This window comes from Oryx dammah, unplaced genomic scaffold, assembly GCF_014754425.2.
Source record: "Oryx dammah isolate SB20612 unplaced genomic scaffold, SCBI_Odam_1.1 HiC_scaffold_23, whole genome shotgun sequence".
NCBI lineage: Eukaryota > Metazoa > Chordata > Mammalia > Artiodactyla > Bovidae > Oryx > Oryx dammah.
Window position 1 is genome coordinate 89,574,431 of NW_024070207.1, and position 10,398 is coordinate 89,584,828.

General features: G+C 34.8%; 1 pseudogene; it reads left to right on the forward strand.

Moving 5' to 3' along the window:
• The first annotated feature begins 1,763 nt into the window (after window positions 1-1,763).
• Window positions 1,764-3,173, forward strand: LOC120882232 (annotated as a pseudogene).
• Window positions 3,174-10,398: the final 7,225 nt, after the last annotated feature.

Here is a 10,398-nt window from a genome sequence, read left to right on the forward strand (position 1 = left end):
TTTGATATTCACTCATTCATTGATGGGCAGCCACAGAAGGGTTTTAAATAAAATTAGGAATTGCTTTGACCAGATTTGTGTTCTTAGATGATCACTCTAGCTATCATGTGGAAGATGGTTCTTTCATTAGATTATACTTTTGGCTAAGTGTAACACAGACTCAAAATAACAATGGCATAAGTAAGGTAAAGTGTGAGCTGGAATTGGATGTTGCTCCTAAAAATCTTTAGGCACCCAGGCTCCATCTATCTTCTTCTTCTATCATCCCTACATTATTGCCCTTACCAGCATTGTCCAAGTTTGTTCTGCACCAAAGCTACATCTCAGCCAGCAAGAAGGGTACCTGGAAATTCTATATGTCACTGCCATTTTGTTTCTTTAGCAAGAACCTAGTCCAATGGCTCAAGGGAGTTTGGGAAAGTGAATTTTTTCCCCCTAGATGGCTCCATGACCAGATAAGAAGTCTATTACTTTAGAAGGAAAAGAATGGATATTGGAAGACAACTGGCAGTTTTTGCCACTGATGAATTAGAGATGGTCAAGAGAGGAAATAGCGTGACTAGTATAGAAGCAACTGCAAAAGTCCAGGTGGGATATGATGGTGAGTTGGTCTAGTATAGTAAAGTAGAGACAGAAAGAAATGAAGGGATCTAGAAAATGTGTAGGAGTATAAAGTCAATAGCTTCCCTGGTGGCTCAGATAGTAAAGAATCTGCCAACAATGCAGAAAACCTGGGTTCAATCCCTGGATCGGGATGATCCCTTGGGGAAGGGAATGGCTACCCACTCCAGTATTCTTGCCTGGAGAATTCCATGGACAGAGGAGCCAGGCAAGCAACAGTCCATGAGGTCACAAAGAGTTGAACACGACTGAAGTGACAGCAGCAGCAGCATAGAATCAATAGGACTTAGGTATAAGAGTTAAAGGAGAAGGAAATGTAAAGGATAACATTCAAGTTTCTAAAATGAACAACCAGGAAAATGATGGCATCATTAACTGAGATGGGAAAGTCTGAAAATCTATAGATTTGTGTAGGACAATCATAAATTCAGTTTTGAGATTCTTTTTTCGTTTATTTTAATTGAAGGCTAACAGGTATTCAAGTATAAATATTGTCTCAGCCAGGTGTGGAAAACTGTGACCTATAGGACAAATTTGGCTTACTGTGTGTTTTTTTAAAAAATTACAATTTTATTGTGATAAAATATAGGTAACAAAATTTACCATTTTATCCATCTTTAAATATACAATTTATTGGCATTAATTACATTCACTATGTCATGCAAACATTTCCACTCTCTATTTCCAAAGCCTTTTCATTACCCCAACAGAAACTCTGCACGTACTAAGTTGCTTCAGTCGTATTCAACTCTTGTGACCCTATGGACTGTAGACTGCCAGGCTCCTCTGTCCATAGGATTCTCCAGGCATGAATACTGAAGTGGGTTGTCATGCTCTTCTCCAGGGAATCTTCACAGCTTGTGTCTCCTACATTGGCACGTGGATTCTTTACTACTAGCGCCATCTGGGAAGCAACAGAAACTCTGTAACCATTAAAAAATAGCTCCCCATTCCCCCTTCCCCTCAGCCCCTGGTAACTTCTAATCGACTTTCTATCTCCATAAACTTGCCTATTCTACATATTTCAAATAATTGGAACCATGCAATATTTGTCCTTTTGTGTCTGGTTTATTTCACTTAGCATAATGTTTTCAAGGCTCACCCATGTTGTAGTGTGTATCAGAACTTCATTCTCTTGTAGCATGGAGCCCTCCAAGAGCAATGTAAAACGGATTTAAGAAGTGATAATTCTGCAAACCAACAAATAAGTGAAACTGGAAAAGAATGTAGAGTATAGGAGAGAAGAAATAAATTCTGAATTTGAGCAATTTAAACTATTTGTATAGAATAATCAAGGGGCTATTAAGCAGGTACAAAATGAAGGGGTGGATATTTTAACAACACTAAATGAAAACTCCATAACATTGTCAGATCATGTTTCCACATAAAACATTTACTGAGGGAGGGAGAGGGCAAGTTTGTGCAGTCAGAAGTGGGATTCTTGATACATGTTATGAATATCCCATCACAGGTATCGAAACTGAAAATACCCCGACATCTTCTTATTTGAATTAAAGAAATATGGATTCAGTATTCTTCACAATATTCTGGCTTGGGCAAAATCATCAAACCATTACAAGTAGATGTGATTCTAGATCTTGAAATTGCTTACCCTAGGCTTATTGTCTCTGAGGATAGAAAAAGTATGCAACAGGGAAAGAAAAAAGACAAAATCTTTGTCATAACTTACAGAGATTTCATCTCTGCCCTGCTATCCTGGGTTCTAAGAGATTTAATTACGGCAGGCATTACTGGGAAGTAGAAGTGGAAAACAAAACTAAATGGGCATTGAGTGTGTGTTAAGATAGTCTTCCTAGGAACTGGTGGAATCAGCCAGTTCAAGATAGATTCCAGGCAGCTGGGAGATATGTTGACAGCACTTAAGGTGCAATGAATCCTAAGACAGCCAGCTTCTGCCAGTAATAAGACCCAGCAAAATAGGCATTTTTCTGTGTCAGGGGACTTTCAACTTTAAGGGATCCAATATGTTACTTTCTTTTGTGTGGACTCTCTCTATTCCTTATCAGTTCCTGGAAAACAGGAACAAGCAGAGCTGCACGCAGTTCTCAGGACTGAGATCATGAGAAAGGGCACCTGTTTGGATTCCTTTCAGTGACTCCCTTCAGTGGCCTTTTACTTAAAGGTAATCTATTCCATTTTGCCCCTCTTACTCAGAATATGGAATGCTTTCTGGCCCTTTAAAGATTGTTATTTGCTTGGCTTTGTTTTTGCTCAATTTTTTTTACTGCCTAAAGCTGTCTTGTATGAAGATATATAAACGTGCATTTCTGCAAATAATGCACCCTTGTTTCACTCGAGACTTGGGTCCTCTGTGTCCCTCTTCTCATCAACTCCAGTCCCCAGGTCCCAGTCTACAAAGACTGTGACAATTCTGGACTGAGTTGAGTGTGGTTTCCATTTTATAATATGAATGATAGAACTCTTCTCTATATGTTTAATGATTCTTTATAGAAGCCATTTGGCCCTATTTCTATACTAGGCCAGATCCTGAATCTCTTAAAATCTCTTCAGTAACAGATTATGAAAGATGAAGCACCTGGGGATAATTTTATTTCAGCTTTTAGGGCTAATCTTAGTAAATTTTGTCTTGATAATTCTGGATTTTTAAAATTTTCTGCTGCTGAAAATCAGGATGGATTTTTCTTCTTCGTTTTCAGAAACTATATAAATAGGGTAGCAATGCCAATTGCAAAGTTGTCACCAGCATCAGCTGTCAAGTGCTTTGAATTTCTTTTTTTAATAAAGACCTTATTTTTATTTGTTTGATTTACTTTTTTATTTTAACTGGAGGATAATTACTTTACAATATTGTGATAGGTTTTGCCATGTATCAACATGAATTTGCCATAGGTATACAAGTGCCTCCCCCATCCTGAAACCCCCTCCCACCCTATCCCTCCAGATTGTCACAGAACACTGGCTTTGGGTGCCCTGCATCATACATAAAACTCCCACTGGATTATATATGGTAATGTATATGTTTCAATGCTATTCTCTCAAATCACCCCACCTTCTCCTCCCACTGAGTACAAAAGTCTGTTCTTTATGTCTCTGTCTCCTTTGCTGCCCTACACATAGGATTCTCGGTACTATCTTTCTAGTTTTGAATTTCTTAGATAAAATATTTGAAAATAAATAATATCTTATTTAACACAACCAATAAACTATTCTAAATGGAAAAAATAACAATTCTTTTGTAAGGCTGAATAATATTTCATTGTATGTACATACCACATTTTGTTTATCCATTCATCTGTTGATAAACACTTAGGTTGTTTCCACTTTTTGTCTATTCTGAGTAATGTGGTAATAACTTCGGTATACAAGCATCTGTTTGAGTCCCTGTTTCCAATTCCTTTGGGTATTATACCTAAGCGTGGAATTGCTGGGTCAAATAGTAATTCTATGTTTAACTTTCTGAGGAACCACCAAACTGTTTTCACAGTGGCTGCACTATTTTACACTCCAATCATGAGAATACAAGAGTTCCAATTTCTCCACATTCTCTCCAGCATTTTTTATTTTTAGTTGTTTTTTAAATTATTATATCCATTCTCCACAAAAAAGAATGAAATGTTGCCATTTGCAACAACATGGATAGACTCAGAGGGTATTATGTTACTTAATATGTCAGATAGAGAAGGACAAATACTGTATGATATCACTTATATATAGAATCTAAAAAATAAACTAGCGAATGTAACAAAAAAGAAGCAGGTTCACAGACATAAAGAACAAACTATGATGGTTGCCAGTGAGGAGGGGGAAGTGGAGGACAAGATAGGAACAGGGGTTAAGAAATACAAATTATTATATAATTAACAAATAAGCTACAAGGATGTATTGTGCAACATAGGGAATATAGCTAGTATTTTGTAGTAACTATTAGTGGAATTTAACTTTTACAAATTTTGAATCACTATGATGTACACTTGTAACTTACGTTATATTGTACACCAACTATATTTCAATTGTAAAAATTAAAAATAAATCATTATAGCCATTCTAGTGAGTGTGAAATTATATCTCACTTCTGGCTTTTATTTACATTTCCTTTATTGACTAAGGATGTTGAGGAGTATCTTTTCATGTACTTATTGCTGATTTGTAGATCTTCTTTGCAGAGATTTTTATTCTAATTTTTGATGCATTTTTAACTGGGTTGTTTGTCTTTTTGAAGAGGTGTTATAACTTTTTAATATATTCAAAATATTATATTTTTATTGGCTATAAGTTTCAAATATTTTCTATCATTTTTAGGTACTCTTCACCCTCTCTTAAGAGTATCATTTAATGAACAAAGGTTTTCAATTTTGATGAAGCTCAATTGATCAGTTTCTTCTTTTCTTGCTTGTGCTTTTGGTGTCTTATCTAAGAATCTATTGCCAAATCCAAGATCATAAATCTTTCCCCCAAAGCATTCTTGTAAGAGTTTTAGGATTCTTAGCTCTTTTACTTTATCATTGATCATTTTCAGTTAATTTTTGTATATGGTGTGAGGCAGGAGTCCAAATTCATTCTTTTTTTATGGGGAAATCTGATTTTCCTGGCACTATTTATTGGAGATAATTTCTTCCCCCATTCAAAGGACTTGACATCTTTGTCAAAAATCAATTGGCCATATATGCAAGGGTTTATTTCTGGGATCTCAGCTCTGTTCTATTGCTCTATATGTCTATACATAAGCCAGTACCATTTTGTTTTGAGTGCTGTAGCTTTGTAGTAAGTTTTGAAGTCAGGAAGTGTGAGTCCTTCAACCAGATTCTTTTTCAAGATTGTTTTGGATATTTTGGGGCCCTTAGAATGCCATATGAATTTGAAAATCAACTTTTCCATTTCTACACAAAGAAAAGCTGGAATTTTTATAGGAGTTGTGTTGAATCTGTAGACCACTTTGGATAGTATTTATATCTTAAAATATTAAATTTTCCAATCCATGAACATGAGATATCTTTCCATTTAGATTTTCCTTAATTTCTTTCAGCAATGCTTTTTAAATGTCAATGTACACGTCTTTCCTCTCCATGGTTAAATTTATTCCTAGGTATTTTATACTTTTGGATGCTATTACAAATGAAACTGTTTTCTTAACTACCTTATGAGAATTTTCATTGCCCGTGTTTAGAAACACAACTTGTCAGTGTGTATATGTGTGTTGATTTTGTAACCTATAACTTTGCTGAATTAATTTATTATCTCTAGTAGCTTTTTTATAGATTCTTTGGGATTTTCTACATGTAGAATCACGTCATCTACAAATGAAGATAGTTTTACTTCTTATTTACTAATTTGGATGCTTTTTATTTCTTTTTCTTGTCTAAATAACTCTGGCTAGAACTTCGAGTACAATGTTGAATAGCTCAGTCCTTTTTTAAAAAATAAAGTTTTACTGGAACACAACCAGGCTCATTTATTTATATATTGTCTATGGCTGCATTTGCACTGCAATGGTAGAGTTGATTAGTTTGACAGAAACCAACTGGATCAAAAATTTTAAAATATTTAATATATAGCCCTTTACAGAGGTAGTTTGACAAGCTTTTCTTCTAGTGCTATGCTGTGCTTTGTTGTGTCCGACTTTTTGTGATCCTCTGGACTGTAGCCCACCAGGCTCCTCTGACCATGGAATTTTCCAGGCAAGAATGCCATAGCAGGGTTGCCATTTCCTACTCTAGGGGATCTTTCCAACCCAGAGGTCCAACCTATATCTCTTGTGTAACCTGCCTTGGCAAGCCGATTTTTTAACTACTGTGCCACCTGGGAAGCCATTTTCTTCTAGGCAATAGTATAATTAAGTCTGAAATTCAAAAGAGTGATTTTGATATGAGATACATATATTTATGTTACTTGAAGTCACGGTAGTTTGAGGACCACCTAGAATGAAAAATGTGGCTTAAGGATTAAGATGATATATTTCAGTATTTAATGATGAAAAGAATGAAAAAAGCCCATTATAAGAGACTGAGAAGTGTGTGTACCAGAGAGTGTAGTGTACCTCAGAGAAACCAAGAAAAATGAGTATTGTGAGAAGAGGGAAATAGTCAACAATGTGAAAAGCTGACAAAAAATATCAAGTAGGATGAGGACTTTAAAATGCCCATTGTTTTTAACAACATGATGGTTACTGGTAACTGTAACAAGAGAAGCCTCCTAGGAATAGTTTTAAGTGTTTTAATTTCCAAAATGACATATTTTGAAGAATCAAGCATTGAAGAACTGTTATTTCATGCTTTTCTAAAATATGTATTTATTGACAACAAATTGGACTAATTTCATTGGTATAAATTGGTATAATATATTTTCTTTTTTTAAAAATTGGTATAATATATTTTCTATTTAAAATATTTCCCAAATTGGAATTATTTTAAAAAATAAATTTATTTCCATAAAAAAAAGACTTTTCAAAATGATTTTCCAAAACTAAAAAATACGTAAAGAAAATAGTTATTCCTGGTACATATTCATGCACTTTAATCAGTTTATTAGCTATATCTATTTCTAATACTATGTTAACTGACATTTTTTTCTGAAAACACATTTTTTCCATAGGACTTAGTAAAATTGCATGCAATATTCAAAGTTGTACTCTATAGCCAATAAACTTGAAATTTTGTATAACTTCAATTTATTCTTTTCTGAAGATTATATTGTTGATTGAGAAGACAGTCTCTTTACAGATGTTACAGCATCTATAACATAGAGCAATTCCTGTTAATTACAGAGTATTCTTGATTTTAATTATTTTATTGAAAAATATTTTGAAAGGTAATGTGTTTTGCTTCCATTTGGAGTCCAACAAATATTTTTACAAGATAAAATTCATTAAATAAATTTTCTGTATTTATGATTCTTTTGAATGATTCACCAAATTTAAACACTGAAAAATCAAGGCTTTCTCAAGTATATTCTAGTATTACGTACAGATTATATGGTTTAGTTAAAAATAAGAAACATCAAGTCAAGATATTACAAAGTATGGTTGTAGAATGTCAAAATTAAATCTTGTATGCAGTTTGGGCTCTCATCATATAATCTGCTAAATAATGAATTTCAATTTCTTCCTATATATAAGCTTTATTTTCATAATTTCAATTTGCTAAGAGCTTCAAAAGCTCAAAGTTTTGGTACTCCATTCCTTGAGTACTTTGTTAAAGACTTCTAAATGATTGAACAAAATACAATCTAAATATAAAGGACTTGTTCACAATGATGGTCAATACTCTGTAGGACACTTGAGTTAATTAACAGCATACTTCTATAAAAGCTCAAAATTTTAAACAATCTGAGTCATGACCAGAAGCAAAAAGGGAATCATATACAGCCATGCTAAATTTTTTTCATGTTCCCCATCAGATTTGTCTCAAAATTTACAATTCAATTATTCTAAATATGTATATGTATATGTGTACTCTCGGAGAAGGCAATAGCACCTCACTTCAGTACTCTTGCCTGGAAAATCCCATGGACGGAGGAGCCTGGTGGGCTGCAGTCCATGGGGTTGCTAAGAGTCAGACACGACTGAGCGACTTCAGTTTCACTTATCACTTTCATGCCTTGGAGAAGGAAATAGCAACCCACTCCAGTGTTCTTGCCTGGAGAATCCCAGGGACGGGGGAGCCTGGTGGGCTGCCGTCTATGGGGTCGCATAGAGTCGGACACGACTGAAGCGACTTAGCAACAGCTGCAGCAGCAGCATGGGTACTCTGTCTCTCATTTGTGTCTGATTCTTGAGACCTTGTGGACCACAGCCCTCCAGGATCCTCTGCTCATGGAATTTTCCAGGTGACAATACTGCAGTGGGTTCCCATTTCACTAATTATGTACAAAGCATTTACTTTCGTTTTCTCATTGCCATTGAAAATGTATTGTTGTAAAGAGGGTCTGTTTGCAAAATAAAAAGGCATTAAGAAACAGAAAAATAAGCAAATGGTTGTGGATTTACACCTTCACAGAAACAGCAAAACTACAGTAGCAGGAGCTTTTTGACTGTTTTCCCTATGCTCTATAGGAGGACTGCTCAGACCCCATTTCCCACATGCATTTCACGTATAGTTAACACACATACTTTCTTACATTTTCTACTGACCCTTTGAGCTAGCGGCCTGTTAAATTTAATAGCACAAGTTGCTGATATAGTAACTAACCTGCAGATACAACAGCATCAAATACACCACCTGAGACCAGGGATAGTAATTTCTAATTGATGGAGTCAAAGAGAACTTTGCTTTACAAGAAACTGCAGCCTGTACTTGAAAAGGTGTCTGTTACATTGCATCTAGAAAGAGTTGTCATCTTTCACATTTAACTACATGGTAAAGTGAGAACTCTGTACACTGTCAATGCATTTCACACACTACTACATGAGACAATTCCTTGCTTTGAAACCTATTTTACCTGATATTTAATATACCTACTCCTGCTTTTTTGCTGCTGTTGTTAATATTTGCTTGCCACACCTTATCCTGTCTTTTTACTTTCAACCTACTTATGTCTATTTGAAGTGAGTTGCTTGTAGACAACATGCTGAACCACAGGTTTATTAATCCACTCTGCCAGCTTGCTTTTCAATTGATGTATTTAGACTATTTACATTTAAGGTAATTATTGGTATGTATAGGGCTCATACATCCACTTTATTCTTTATTTTTTGTTTATTTCCTATGTTTCTCAGTCATCTATTTCTCATCTCCAGCCTTCTAATAAGTTACATGAATGTTTTTAAGGTTTTTAGTTTGACTTATTTAGTCTTTTTGAACATTTCACTTTGTATAGTTTAGGAAAAAGTCAAGGATGTCCAGTCTTACTACTCTTATTCAACATGGTGCTGGAAGTTTTAGCCAATACAATAGCACAATAAAAAAGAATAAAAAGCATACATATTGAAAAGGAAAAAAAAAACTTCCCTTTTGATGATTTGTGGTCTATGTAGAAAACTCCAAAGAACTGACAAAAATAAAAACTCTTAGAAGTAAGTGAGTTTATCAAAGTCTCAGGATACAATATCAACACACTGAAATCAATCTCAATTTTACATACTAGCAACAAATATGTGGAAAGTGAAATTTAAAATATAATTCCATTTATAATTACTCCAAGAAAATGAAATACTTAGGTATAAATCTAACAAAATATATATAATATCTGTATCCTGAAAATTGCAAAATGCTGATGAAAGGCATCAAAGAACTAAATAAAAGGTATGATTTATTGTGTTCATGGGTTGAAAGACTCAACATAGTAAAAATGTGAATTCTCCCTAAACTGATCTATAGATTAATGCCGTATTTATCAAAGTTCCAGCAGGGATTTTTGTAGGCATAGAGAAGCATATTCTAAGTTTATATGGAATGCACAGAACATATAATAGCTAAAACAATCTTGAAGAGGAAGAACAGTGTGAGTAGATCCACTCTACCCCTTGCTAAGGCTTACTATATAGCTAAAACCATCAAGACATTGTGTTATTGGCAGATGACTAGATACATGGGTCAATGGAACAGAAGAGAGAAACCAGAAATAAACTCACACAAACATGCCCAGCTAATCTTTGACAACATTTCAAGAGCAAGTTTAATAAAGTGTCTGAATCCATTTTTGACATTTGACTGCTGACAGCTTTCAAATTCCACCTAACCCCTTCCACTTTTGCCCTGCCTCTGGGCAAGCTGATAAGAAATCCCAGGCCTTCCCTCCCTTGGCACTTCTAGGAAAGGTCAAACTATGAAAATCCCTGCCCACACATGGGAATCATCACCC